Here is a 15,344-nt window from a genome sequence, read left to right on the forward strand (position 1 = left end):
AAATATCAGGGTTTTTTAGCCCCCCACCCCCCCCATACATGGAAAAAGTGAGGGCTGGTATTATATTGCATTACAAACCAAACTACTGCAATTTAACTGTTCCTGTTCCTTCCCGCTTTCCCATGCACTCCACATCATTACCCTGAAAGGTAAACAAATCCCTGCCGACGAGAACATGACGCAGGAGCAAAGCGCCAACATGCTGAGGAACGTGCAGAGAGCGTTCCGCCTCCTGTGCAGCGGCCCGGTCCCGGTCGGCGGGGGTAAAAGGTGGCCCCCAGGCAGAGTGGGACATTGTTCCCGGTTGCCGATATCCTCACACAACCTGTTCCGCTGGCGTTCCTAAGCTGGGAGAGAGAAGAGAGAATACAATGTTCTCTCTCATCCTCCCACTCTCTCCATTTTCTAAAGCTCTGTGAGGCGGCCAGCGAGAAACGCTCCTTGCGAGAAACGCTCTGCCAGACGACGATAACCACAATGAATATCAGCCAGGATAAAAATATCGTCTTCGCCAGCGCAAAGTCGTCTAAGCTGCGGAGCCCCGAGGTGGAATTCCTTGAAGAATGATGCTTGTTTTTTGGCCTAATTCTATCATTGAGACCGCGGAGATCCAACCCCGCCGTTTAGATAAGTCCACAGACATCCATTTACCTGAGGAAAATCACACTCGGGAGAAAAGAAGCCGCTGATGCAAGGGCTGATTCTCATTTCCAAAGCCTGTTTACCTTCTTCCAAGGTAAACAAAGAAAATGGCAGCAAGAAAAGCCCGGGCCAAGAGGAACAGTCACAAATGGAGACTGGAAGAACAATGGATGAGGTTGAAATGGTCACAAATGATGGCTCAATCTCCTCGTCCGGAGCGGGAATAGAAGCTAGCAGGGGTTAGCTTACTTTAGCACGCCACGAAGTAGTGTGTGTGTGCGTGTGCGACTTGAGCTGGATGACTATATTTTCATCGCATTGTGATTTAATACGAAAAAAAGCACGTTGATTTTGATCGCAGACGTTCTCCACACACGGAACTTCACTTAAGACGATACATCGCTGTTTATCATCAACGTTAATATCGTTCACAGCGAGCGGCGAGTGTGCCCAACCACGGCGGAGTGGGCGTGCTTGCAGGCGGGCCGTGGGTGGAACACATTAAAACAGACACACCATCCAAAGAAATACAGCTGAATAGGTGCAGATTCTGAAAGAACTAGAAAGCTTTGTGCCGGTTATTGTGTTTAGCTGCTCTACAGGAGTCCACGGCTCAATACAAAGGGCCCAAAAGTTAGCATCATTAGCCACGTATAAATGGACCTAAATATTCCAATTCCATTCGGGTTATTTGCTAAAACGGAAAGAACTCGAAGAAGTCGGTATCACGTGATGTTGGTGTTTACGTTTTACTGGGCATGCCCCATTGACTGTTCTGGTTGATTATAGCGATTGGAATATTCCTTTCCATGTATACCATTGCTTTTCGGAAAGGATGGAGTTCCACGTCCCCTTCTTCTTCTTCAGACAGCAGCTGAATCGATCAACAGCGCCTCTGCTGGCTGCACCAGGAAGTGCGGTGCCCGCAGGAAGCAACACATCAACAAACGGCCTCACGTGTCCATCTATGGATTATATAACGTAATGATACTTGCCACGGGGCCGTGATGACATTATCCTACAGGCAAAGTGATGGATCAATGCGGCAGAGAAGTCACCCCGATGACCTCCCCGCAGCCTCCCGGCCCGCCGCTTTCCTTCCAAGGATGTTTAAACGTCTAAAAAGGGCCACCGTGGCATTTTCTGCCGGATTTTTCCAGTGTCGTGGGGTCAAGGCGCAAACAAACACACAGTTCTCCACAAGCGCCGCAGTGTTCTCGCACCGACAGTCGACACGCTATGCCGATGCCGCTCAGGCGCGTTTGCAGCCGTGACGCGCCGTCTCCAACAACTAATCCCGCCCTGCTCCACGTGACTCAGCCCGGGATGTTGTGGATGCTGCACTCTTGTCTTGGAGCTAAGGTCTTCATATGATAGTATGATAGTTCATACGCCGCAAAAAGGAAAACTTCCTGGACTTTCAGCGTCTCTCTCTCTCTCTCTCTCTCTCTCTCTCTCTCTGCAGTGTGTGTTAAACCGCTCGCTTTCTATGCTCTGACGTCCGTGTGCTAATCGCTTTGGCTGATCCCTGCTCCTCCTGTGTGTGTGTGTGTGTGTGTGAGGCAGATGTTTCCCGTGTGGTAGTGGTGATGGCCCTGCTCAGTGCTCAGTACACACACACACACACACACACACACACACACCTAGGAAGATTAACCAGCTCTTTTATTTATTTATTTGTAGCCTGGATGGCACCCGCCCATCCAGCACCGGCGCCTCAATCCTCACCCTTAATCCCTGCTAGCCAAGCCGACTGCAGGTGAGGCAAAAGCAACATGGCAGCAAGCACCACGGATAGCGTCATGCAGGATGGCGTCCTGAGGCAGAAGGTGAACTCATGTGGCCGCTTTTGGTAGGAATGGTAGGAATGAAAGATGAGTTCACACCTTTTCATCCTTGGGGTTTTTTTTGGCATTTTGGGAAATTTGTTTTTGGAAAAACTTGGAAAATTCTATTTATTTTTATATTTATTTTTTTATATTTTTAAATATTTTATTTTTTATTTTAAATATTTTAATTCTTTTTAATACATTAAATTGGAGCATCTTTGGGTGTCTACTATTTATGTCCAAAATAGAACTTTTATCACTTACAGTAACATAAATAATTTGGCATTTGCCATTTAGTTCATCATTCTTCTTTAGACAGTTTTTTTCTACTCACAAATACTGTCTATTATCATACAAGGCTCCATGTTCGATGATAGGAAACCATCAGTTGGAAAGGATATTGTCAAGGTGGTGGGAGAATCCTTGTGAATGTTGTGAACTCCTGTTTCCACGCCGCTGTGGCATTGAGAAGATTACTGCTCGAGAATAAGGATGCAGGTATCGGAATGTATCATGAGGAAGAAACATCAATAAAGAGTGCTAAAATATTTATAACCTATTTTTAAAAATAACAATAAGGCGATTAGGTAATTTTGCTTTTTAAAAACGGTTTGGATCTAAAATAAAAAAAATCGACACTTTTGAAGTTCGAGTTATTGCTGTTTATGGTGGGATATACTGGATAGTAATATATGTAAATATGTTTGATTTTTTTCTAGAAATCTTGTCTCAAATGCAAGATGGGTGTTGAGTGATGGCTATAAATTATCCCGTGACTGCCCCCCCCGCAGGTACTGATTGCCACCTCCTTCTCCTTCCTAAGAGAGTAACTCGTCCACACGGACTCAACAGCACCTCTACTGGTGGCAGTGAGTACTGCACTGATTACAGCTACACATCCGGTTTTTCCACCAATAAGAAACCAGCGCCTTAACCATTATGGGACCAAAAGACGTGAACGACAGGAAAGTATAACGTCGATATGAAGGGGGCGTGGTCTCCTCATGAAGGATGTTATGAATTCATGCTTTTTCCTCCTTCACCCAAATATGAATCCCCAAAGTGACTCTTGAGTCGGAGCAAGCAGTTCAACGCATGTACGTGTGTGGGGGCCGGTCGGCGGGGGCCGGTCGGCGGGGACTGGCCGGGTTTTTCTTTTCCTTTTTTTCCCCCCCAACAGGATCCTGCACAGCTCCTCATAAACAGCAGCTGCTCAGTCCCTCCCCGGCTGGCAGCCCAGGAGGGTCCAATCAAAAGCAGCCACATTGCTCCCTCACTTTGCCTTTGCGTGCCAATTCTGCTCAAAGAGTTACACGGAGGGGGGGGGGGGGGGGGGGGGGCAGCCAAGGCGAAAAAGGAAGAAAAGGAGGGAAGAAGAGAGTGTGCACAAACCCCCGCTGTATAAGAAGCTTGCGTGAACTCTGACCTTGGGAGCGGTGGCGGCGGTGGCGGTGGTGGTGGTGCTTGGCGGTGTGGTCGCTGCACCCCCCTAGCCCGCCCCCCTCATGTGTTCCTCACGCGTGGTCCCTCGCTGACCCCCTTCCTCAAGTGGCGTCCTGGAGGGGAAGATGGGAAAAGGCTGTTAAAGGTCTTTTACGGAATGAAGAGGACGCACGGACGACACAAACGGCCTGAAAAATGGATGTCAGGACGCCACCGGGGACTTGCACACCGTCACGGCCCCTCTCTCCGATGCGCCCGCCGTCACACTGACATAAATATATACTCTATGTATGCGTGCTGCTGCCTGTGTACAGTATACAGTACATACAGTATATACAGTACATACAGTACATACAGTATACTGTTCCTCCCTCCCTGCTCACGTGCAGGCACTACGCCCTTCCTAAAGGTCACCAACAGCCCGACGCTCAGTCAGCCTCATCCTGCGTCCATGACGACGCCGCCTTCGTACGCGTCTCGTCCAACTCCAGTACTACGGTATTTGCTCTACTGTACGTACAACGTCATTCATGGATGAGTACGCTGGCCTGGATAGATTGGTCATGCCTGTACGTCATCCAATACGTCAGCATCAACGCCATGCACATAAAAAAAATATTACATTATATATCATGTGAATTATATCAATATATATAGTATCATTAAAACAGAATAAAATAAATAAAATAGCAATAATATTTTTTTAAAAAACTGCCCACTTACCACTTTGAAATATATATTTGTACACATTTACCTATAAATATTTTTCACTCTTATTCTTATATTTGCAGATTTTTCTGCTCATACAAATATTTAGATGATAATTTTAATAAAAATAATAATTATTAATTATAATATTTATATTGCTAAGTTTAGAAGAGAATAAAAAGGAATTGGATATGATTCATTTGTGCTCTTGTTTCTGCCATGTTTTATGACTCTCGCTGTGTGTAGCTGGAGTCCCAAAGATTAAGTTCCCACGCAAGGCCGTGCAGGTTTGGGTTTTTCATTGGCAGCTGTATCAGGGAATAATTGAGTAGGGCATGGTACAAAAAGTAATATACATTTCTTCATTAATTATAATATTTTTCCCACTCAGCTGCTGGTACAGTATAAGATGGTACAGTATTGTATACTTACAGTATGTACAGTGTACTATAGTCTACTTTATTGTCTGTAACCCATGTGTATATTAGTGGTAAGATCATGTCCTATTCTGTTTTTGACTTACTATAGAACGATCAGTACCAAGCAGTATATTCCATAACGTACTACTAGTACTACTGACAGTACTGCTATAGAGTGAGTTGCTAGAAAGTAAGTAGTACAATGACACAGTAAGCGTTGGCCCAGCGTCTCATATCCCCTCACCCATTTCCAGGGGGGAAGGGGCCGCGTTGAGGGAAGGAAGGTTTGGTTTTGGAGTGCTTCCAAAAGGACGAGGACGTAAGAGGGGGTGGGGGGTTGGGGGGGGGGGCATAAATACGAGGAGGCGAGCAGGTGTGGCAGACAAATGTGATTTACGGGCGTCTATGCTGACACATAAGCCTATTAAGGCTGATATTACCCGCCTATAACATGCACCGCTGGACCCTCTTCAGAATGAGAGCGCTGAAGGAGAACTTAGAAGATACGCACACGCTATTCTCTTCTCAAATACACTCATTATATTGATATTTACTGGGGATCATTCACTTCAGGGTACTAGATATTCAGATGCAGTAAAAGAGAACAATGTACGCGTTGAATAGCGAGATGATGCACTGTAAAGACCTATGAGAAACCGAGAGCACTAGAGCGGCCTTCTGCTACCCACGTTCTCCTGGAACACCGAGTGACATGTGACAAAACTGCCAGCACTTGAGAACAACACGGAGAACAACACAGAGAACAACACAGCAAAGCACCGGGGCTACTTCCTGATATCACAGGACCAGCTGACCAGCTTCTGCCATGGGGTACCGTACTGCTTATAGTAGGGGTGCACCATAATTATCAGACTGATATGAGAGATGGCTGAACAGCTTCTGCCATGAGGTACCATACTGCTTCTAGTAGGGGTGCACCATAATTATAAGGGAAGGCTGACCAGCTTCTGCCATGAGGTACCGTACTGCTTATAGTAGGGGTGCACCATAATTATGAGGGAAGGCTGACCAGCTTCTGCCATGATGTACCGTACTGCTTATAATAGGGGTGCACCATAATTATGAGGGAAGGCTGACCAGCTTCTGCCATGAGGTACCGTACTGCTTCTAGTAGGGGTGCACCATAATTATAAGGGAAGGCTGACCAGCTTCTGCCATGAGGTACCGTACTGCTTCTAGTAGGGGTGCACCATAATTTTGAGAAATGGCTGACCAGCTTCTGCCATGAGGTACCGTACTGCTTCTAGTAGGGGTGCATCATAATTATCAGACCAATATGAGGGAAAGCTGACCAGCTTCTGCCATGGGGTACCGTACTGCTTCTAGTAGAGGTGCACCATAATTATGAGGGAAGGCTGACCAGCTTCTGCCCGGAGGGACCATACAGTTTCTAGTAGGGGTGCACCACAAAATTATAAGGGAACGCTGACCAGCTTCTGCCATGAGGTACCGTACTGCTTCTAGTAGGGGTGCACCATAATTATAAGGGAAGGCTGACCAGCTTCTGCCATGAGGTACCGTACTGCTTCCAGTAGGGGTGCACCATAATTTTGAGAAATGGCTGACCAGCTTCTGCCATGAGGTACCGTACTGCTTCTAGTAGGGGTGCATCATAATTATCAGACCAATATGAGGGAAAGCTGACCAGCTTCTGCCATGGGGTACCGTACTGCTTCTAGTAGAGGTGCACCATAATTATGAGGGAAGGCTGACCAGCTTCTGCCATGGGGTACCGTATTGCTTCTAGTAGGGGTGCACCATAATTATGAGGGAAGGCTGACCAGCTTCTGCCATGGGGTACCGTATTGCTTCTAGTAGGGGTGCACCATAATTATGAGGGAAGGCTGACCAGCTTCTGCCATGGGGTACCGTACTGCTTCTAGTAGAGGTGCACCATAATTATGAGGGAAGGCTGACCAGCTTCTGCCATGGGGTACCGTATTGCTTCTAGTAGGGGTGCACCATAATTATGAGGGAAGGCTGACCAGCTTCTGCCATGGGGTACCGTACTGCTTCTAGTAGAGGTGCACCATAATTATGAGGGAAGGCTGACCAGCTTCTGCCATGGGGTACCGTACTGCTTCTAGTAGAGGTGCACCATAATTATGAGGGAAGGCTGACCAGCTTCTGCCATGGGGTACCGTATTGCTTCTAGTAGGGGTGCACCATAATTATGAGGGAAGGCTGACCAGCTTCTGCCATGGGGTACCGTATTGCTTCTAGTAGTGGTGCACCATAATTATCAGACTTATATGAGAGATGGCTGACCAGCTTCTGCCATGAGGTACCGTACTGCTTCTAGTAGAGGTGCACCATAATTATGAGGGAAGGCTGACCAGCTTCTGCCATGGGGTACCGTATTGCTTCTAGTAGTGGTGCACCATAATTATCAGACTTATATGAGAGATGGCTGACCAGCTTCAGCCATGAGGTACCGTATTGCTTCTAGTAGGGGTGCACCATAATTATGAGGGAAGGCTGACCAGCTTCTGCCATGGGGTACCGTATTGCTTCTAGTAGTGGTGCACCATAATTACCAGACTTATATGAGAGATGGCTGACCAGCTTCTGCCATGAGGTACCGTACTGCTTCTAGTAGAGGTGCACCATAATTATGAGGGAAGGCTGACCAGCTTCTGCCATGGGGTACCGTACTGCTTCTAGTAGAGGTGCACCATAATTATGAGGGAAGGCTGACCAGCTTCTGCCATGGGGTACCGTATTGCTTCTAGTAGGGGTGCACCATAATTATGAGGGAAGGCTGACCAGCATCTGCCATGGGGTACCGTATTGCTTCTAGTAGTGGTGCACCATAATTATCAAACTTATATGAGAGATGGCTGACCAGCTTCAGCCATGAGGTACCGTACTGCTTCTAGTAGGGGTGCACCATAATTATGAGGGAAGGCTGACCAGCTTCTGAAAGAAGTCCGATTTCCAGTTGAAATACCATAATTCCTCCAATAGTGGGCCACTGATATTGCCCTGTTTTCCAGCAACGACCAAAGAAAATGTTTTTGAGTCGCTGGCTCCACTTTTCCATCCATCGCGTGATGTCAAATCCATAACGCTATCCATACTACCGAGTAGTACCGTACGAGTACAAGAGGCCGGCGTGAGGAAATACGGGACAGAAGATGGCAAAGCGCAACCTTGCCGGCTGTAAAAACACATTTACCGCCGCTCGCCGGTGTGAATCCCGGTTCCCGCGCACATAATGTACACGCCTCATCGTTCTCGGAGGAGAAAGGGCTATAAAAGCCGACCTCATCTCCTTAAAGCGGGCGGGGCTGTCCCTTGGCGTCTTAACACAACTACTCATCAACTGTTAAACCAGAGAAAGGGAGCGAAGGGGTGGGGGGGGCAGAGCAGTAAAAATCAATGCCCCCCGACACGGCCAACACCAGTTGATGATGTTAGGCGGGAGAGCAAAGCGTCTGGAGAGGAAAAGCAAAAAAAAAAAAAGGCAAAAGTCCATCCAGGCTGGAGGGAGCCTGGTTAATACGTGTCATTGATTAGCTCCATGCAAATAGAAAACTTCTACAAAGCAGAAAGTGTGATTTACAGCAACCCCCCCGTGTCTGAAATCGATTGTCTCTGCAAGCCAGAGGAGCCATTTCCCTCTCGCGCAGATAAAACACTTCACCAGGAGCTGGAAGATTCTTATCAGGAGGAAATTAGTCCAGGAATACCAAACAAACACGTCCCACCTCCTTGACTGCTCCGTGATACCATCTCATCTCCATGTTTCCTCGCTGCTCATTTGGATTTGTGTTAAAAAAAAAAACACAAAGATTTGTTTGAAAGGAGAAAAGGGGAGGCGTCACTCGCTTGCACGTACACACTGACGCAAGTCCGACATGGATCTCAAAGCCGGATCGCACCAAAAACAATATTTGGCCTTTTGGCCTGCAGCCTGGCTTGAAAGCAGGAAGAAAACCGAAAGGGGCGGCGGGGGGGGCGGGGGGGGGGGGTCACACAAGGCAAGGAGAGGAGTCAACGCTGTCACTCGGCAGATAATTCCGATAACGGTGTGTTGCACCGACGTGATGACAAAGCCCGCTTGTTTCCCTTCTTATCGGAGCGTGTGTGGGAACGCCGGGACAGGTCCCAGTCTGTTTGCAGGAAGTGGGATCTTATACCCGAATGATACCTGGAATGACGAGGCCTGTCACGATAACACATTTAGCCGGATGATGATTAGCTGACGAGTTATTGTGCATAAACAATAATAGTCGTATTTCTTTGACTCGTACTTAGGAATACGCTTGTTTGAAACAGCATTTGGACCGCCCACATTCCGAGTCGATGTTAGAATATCATCTTCATCCGGATGATAGTTGCCACAGTCGCGGCATGTAGCAGATTCTCCCACGGCGCAGCACGCGCTAGCTACTTCTCAGACCAAAATGATATTTCTAATTGATTTATGAAGCCATAAAACAACGTAGCACGGGACAAGGACCGGGAAAATACAGCATTCCCACTCTTTTTATTATTCTTTTGTCTAAGAAAAGCTCCAACATACAAAAACTGAAGCCGTTCCCTTTGGGAATAATGTACATTTCTAATGTAAATAATGTCATTCCAAAAAGTGCCTCGGATGGAGAAGTATTATATTTACATACAGGAAACAATGTAACACAATATACCAAATATAACACAATGTAACACAATGTAACACAATGTAACACAGTGAAACCTTCCATGGATCAACAATGGCAGGAAAACAAGTCTCCGGTGGAAAGAGTGCGGACCTGAGGTGAAACACATCATCTCACCGACCGCGACTCCACTTCCCTCGGCCAAGCGGCTGACTAACAGGGATCGGCTCTTGTTGACATACTGAAGACATTTAAGATAATCCCGGAGATGTGTCAGTGTTTTCCCAGATTACATCTTCAAAGGCCACTTGAAAGGGAGCGAGATGGCAAGCGTCCTTGTTTTGAAGGAGGGGCTGGAATAGTACAAGAATGTAATCATGCTTTTGGGGGATGGGGGGGGGGGTAACACCTGAGAACAGACGAAGCTGACCTGACATCACAAAAACTCTAACTATGAAAATATTTGTCTTATAAGTAGGAAATCCTATTTTGTGGAAATTCAACGATCACGGTCGTGACCATAGGGGTGTTATTTTGTGTCTAGAGAGCTCTAATAATGTCAAAACCTGTATTCAGAGAGTTGTAAACAAGTTTTTCGAAGCTCTAACTATAAAAATATGTCTTATAATTAAGAAATCCTATTTTGTGGAAATTCAACGATCACAGTCGTGACCATAGGGGTGTTATTTTGTGTCTAGAGAGCTCTACTAATGTCAAAACCTGTATTCAGAGAGTTGTAAACAAGTTTTTCGAAGCTCTAACTATAAAAATATTTGTCTTATAAGTAAGAAATCCTATTTTGTGGAAATTCAACGATCACGGTCGTGACCATAGGGGTGTTATTTTGTGTCTAGAGAGCTCTAATAATGTCAAAACCTGTATTCAGAGAGTTGTAAATAGGTTTTTTGAAGCTCTAACTATGAAAATATTTGTCTTATAAGTAAGAAATCCTATTTTGTGGAAATTCAACTATCACAGTCGTGACCATAGGGGTGCTATTTCGTGTCTAGAGAACTCTACTAATGTCAAAACCCGTATTCAGAGAGTTGTAAAGTTTTTCAAAGCTCTAACTACGAAAATATTTGTCTTATAAGTAAGAAATCCTATTTTGCGGAAATTCACTTATCACGGTTGTGACCATAGGGGTGTTATTTCGTGTCTAGAGAGGTCTAATAATGTCAAAACCTGTATTCAGAGAGTTGTAAACAAGTTTTTGTCAAATCAGGCGAGAAAGTGGCCATTTAGATCCCGAGTGTGCCATTTATTTGTCCAAATACCGACTGTTTACAATTTTGTTGTGAAGAATTCTGCAAAATTTAAGCTAGCCAAAGTGAGCGGCGCAGTTTCGGTTATTTTCACAAAATAAAACACCCTCTTACTTTTCTCATACAAAAAAACATAGTGAAAAATCAGTGCTTTTACTTTGAAAATGGAGAAAAAAAAAGCAAACCAAATGGCAATATATCCTGTTTGACACCGCCGTTTGGTCCATCCTGCTTCTCAATGTTTAGCCAACGTTTTTTTTGTTTTTATCGCGGTGACGTCGCGTTGCATCCTGGGTAATTTCATTGTGAGTAGTAAGCTGATGATACATACTCAACATTTCCGGCCAATGCAGTATGCATCCGGGAACTTCCGTGTGTACACACTGCATACTCAAAGAGTTAGCATGAGTAGTAGGTAAGTATGCGGCATCGAACACAGCCCAAAGCCGAAAACCTCACTTCTCCTGAATCGGAGATTTAACCATTTGGTAGATCCTCCGGTCCGGAAGCCTTGAATAGTCCTGACCAGGAAGGCTGAGGGTGACCGTGAACGCATCTCTGCACTTCTAGACTGAGATGCTTTTTTCAAACATCAGAAGGTGGGGGGGCCGGGGGGGTTGAAAATATCCGTGTCAGATTTAGAGCAAACACCAAAGTGTCCCCAAAATCCTCCCTGGAAAAGATGGACCTGACAGTAAAAGTTCCATGTAAGCAAAACTCCGAATGAGCTTAGCGACGGCGGCCATGTTTGAGCTCCTTCATTGGTATGCAGGTAGACACTCCAAGCAGGTCCGTTTCTCCAACATCAGCCAAGTTATTCAAATGCAGCACAAGCGACTGACTGGAGAGGATAACATAAAGCAAGGCATCAGCACAAACGGCAGCGGGCGGTAATCCCCCGGCCGGGGCCGCCACTTGTGCTTGCCACGCAGACGCGCGGCGCTGTCAGCGGCGGCGGCGGCGGCCACACGGAGGCCTTATCAGCGGCAGCCATGGTGCTCCTCTAATAACCCCGCTGATGCTCTGCAGCGCCGGGACGGACAGGGAGACGGCGGCAAAGACAAGACCAGTCAGTCATCGGCGTGTGTAAGCTTTTCCTCGCTTAGCAACGTGTTGTCGCTCGTCTGCCTTAACGGACTCCGCCTGTCAACTTTAGCATTTAGGTTAGCGCCCCGGTATCGTCGTCGCCAGTGAAGAAGTTCAAAAGCTGCTCCATGACTGGTGCCAATCTCCAACAGGAAGTGGAATCACGCCGAGGTACGAGCGCGGCGCCCTGCCGCCGACAGGAAGCATCTCGTGTAAACACGGCGATGTTGACACAAGATGGTCAGCGCAGACGAGGACTCCGACACTTCCCCTTTCCTTCTTAGCTCGTAGCGGGAGTGGGTGCTAATGCTAGCTTGTGCCCGCATCAACATGGGCAACCTTTCGCCCCCCCAGGACCCATGAATCCGGAATTTAACACTTCAAAATAGCCGTGGAACCGGAAATCTAGCCTTGATGCTGGAATTCAGACAGTTTAAAAGTATATGCAGCAACATGGCGCATTGCGTCTGTAGCTTTAATGCTAATGAGCTGCATGCGCCTCCAACAGGAAGTACTGTTCAATGTAATAGATTAGATTAGATTAGATTAAATGCTATACGACAACATCACAATAAAAAGAGCGGGACAGCGTTAATATTAATATTATTATATTAATAACAGTAATATATTCATATTAATTAATAATAATTATTATCATTATATTAGTTAATATTAAATATTATTAATATTAATATTAACCATTATTAATAATATTACTTTGTTCTTAACCTAATTTCACAAAATATGACAGTGTTTTTCTCATATTAATAAAATAACGTATTTTGTCTTTAGGTCTCTTTAAGTCTATGCTGCTAAAATTATTATTATTATTATTCCTCATAAGCTTCTAATTTTATTCCCCAAACATTGCAGCTTTTTTTCCTCTCAGTATTTTTACTTTATTCTCAAACATTTTCTCAATTTCTGCTGGATTTTTTTTTCCTGTAAATTTAATTCTCATAATATTAATACTTTACTCCCGTAATATTTCGACTTTATTCTCGTAACATAACTTTTTCTGCAATATTTCAACTTTATGCTACAAAAATGACACTATTTCTACCTAATATTACTTCATTATTCTCATAATATTGCCATCTTTTTTCTGTTATTATTTGGACTTTATTATTGTAAAATTACTATTTTTGTTTTTTTTTTTTCAATTTTTATTTCAAATTTTCAAGGTTTGCTGTGTTTTTTTTAATATATTTTTTTAGAATGTGCTAATGAAAAAAACAGCCACAGGCCAAAAATGGCCCCCAAGCCGCACTTTGGACAGCCCGTGGTGATACTCTTACAAACACTAAATTTGAATGCAATGCAAAGAAAACAATGCCAATGGCATAACAGTGAATGCACGGCGCCATCCAACGTCGTACTTATCCGGCTCGCCGCGGCGACCTTGGGTGAAGGCGAGCATCCAACACCCCCCCCGGTGTTTTGAGCAGAGGGCCGCTGTCCCGCCGCCGCCAGGCACGGCATCCACGACTTCATCGAGGACGGCGAGAGAGACTTCCCTCCGCACGGACTGACGGGAACCTTGGCGATGACACAAACCCCTGCAGGCCTGTCAGTTCGTCTCCACGCAGCTCAAATCAGCACTCGTGCTCCGGAGGACTCGACACGCACTCGAACGCCCGGCTGACAGTACTCTACGGCGCCGTGACGCGTGCCGTGTGAGGGTGAACCGCAGCGGCGATTCAACGATACACAACATGGCGCACCGCACGCACCCGAGGGAGGACGGTCACGGTAAACAACCGATGCTAATCTCCCGCTTTTATGACAGATATCAATCCAGCGGCATATTTCACGTGTCACCTGAACGCCAAGACAGCGCTTTAATAATGGATGCCGCCGCAGCTTGGAGATCTTAAACCACTCTCCTCCTCGTCCTCCTGCTTTCAATCTTTAATGGCGTTTCCATCAACAACAAAAAAAAACGCACTCCAGGCCCTCAAGTATCACATCGCTCTTCAAGATGGAGGATCCACGCATGCAAACACGCCACTCGATTGTCATCGCCCTCCTTCGCCAATTAGGGTAATAACGCCACTAAATGGCTAAAGTGGTCCACGAGCTATTTTAGCCCCGGCAATGCCGGTTAATGGGAACGTTTCAAGGAGGGTGGATGGACGGACGGACGGGGGTGACCCCCACTTCCTTCCTGATTAGTCCGTAAGCACTGCCTCCGATTTGTAAACAAAAATATGGCTGTCAAAAACAGGGTGCTAACATTAGCAATTTATTTTAATAATTTAATATACGCGTTATGGCAAGCAACGCATGTCATATTTCCTTATATTATATCTACTATATTGGGTAATAGGAGTGTAAAGGTGACCATAGGGGTGTTATTTCGTGTCTAGAGAGCTCTAATAATGTCAAAACCTGTATTCAGAGAGTTGCAAACAAGTTTTTCGAAGCTCTATGAAAATATTTGTCTTAAAAAGTAAGAAATCCTATTTTGTGGAAATTCACTTATCACAGTCAAACCATAGGGGTGTTATTTCGTGTCTAGAGGGCTCTAATAATGTCAAAACCTTTATTTCGAGAGTTGTAAACAAGTTTTTCGAAGCTCCAACTATGAAAATATTTGTCTTATAAGTAAGAAATCCTATTTTGTGGAAATTCACTTATCACAGTCGTGACCATAGGGGTGTTATTTCGTGTCTAGAGGGCTCTAATAATGTCAAAACCTGTATTCAGAGAGTTGTAAACACGTTTTTCGAAGCTCTAACTATAAAAATATTTGTCTTATAATTAAGAAATCCTATTTTGTGGAAATTCAACGATCACGGTCGTGACCATAGGGGTGTTATTTTGTGTCTAGAGAGCTCTACTAATGTCAAAACCTGTATTCAGAGAGTTGTAAACAAGTTTTTCGAAGCTCTAACTATAAAAATATTTGTCTTATAATTAAGAAATCCTATTTTGTGGAAATTCAACGATCACGGTCGTGACCATAGGGGTGTTATTTTGTGTCTAGAGAGCTCTAATAATGTCAAAACCTGTATTCAGAGAGTTGTAAATAGGTTTTTTGAAGCTCTAACTATGAAAATATTTGTCTTGAGTAAGAAATCCTATTTTGTGGAAATTCAACTCGCACAGTTGTGACCATAGGGGTGTTATTTCGTGTCTAGAGAGCTCTACTAATGTCTAAACCTGTATTCAGAGAGTTGTAAATAGGTTTTTTGAAGCTCTAACTATGAAAATATTTGTCTTATAAGTAAGAAATCCTATTTTGTGGAAATTCAACTATCACAGTCGTGACCATAGGGGTGCTATTTCGTGTCTAGAGAGCTCTACTAATGTCAAAACCCGTAT

General features: G+C 45.1%; 1 protein-coding gene across 5 annotated transcripts in view; it reads right to left on the reverse strand.

Annotated features, from left to right (window-relative positions):
- Positions 1-15,344, reverse strand: part of zmiz1a (zinc finger, MIZ-type containing 1a) — a 100,785-nt gene that overhangs the window by 66,619 nt on the left and 18,822 nt on the right. For 4 of the 5 annotated variants that reach the window (XM_058059206.2, XM_078787414.1, XM_078787413.1 and 1 more), the window contains exon 2: positions 3,898-4,027. The gene's annotated coding sequence lies outside the window, so the exon portion shown is untranslated. Of the gene's footprint in view, positions 1-3,863; positions 4,028-15,344 lie in introns of all 5 variants that reach the window. The other variant, XM_078787412.1, reaches the window with a different exon arrangement.

Source organism: Doryrhamphus excisus, linkage group LG20, assembly GCF_037039965.1.
Source record: "Doryrhamphus excisus strain RoL-2023G ecotype Guam linkage group LG20, RoL_Dexc_Guam_v1.1, whole genome shotgun sequence".
In the NCBI taxonomy this organism is placed as follows: domain Eukaryota; kingdom Metazoa; phylum Chordata; class Actinopteri; order Syngnathiformes; family Syngnathidae; genus Doryrhamphus; species Doryrhamphus excisus.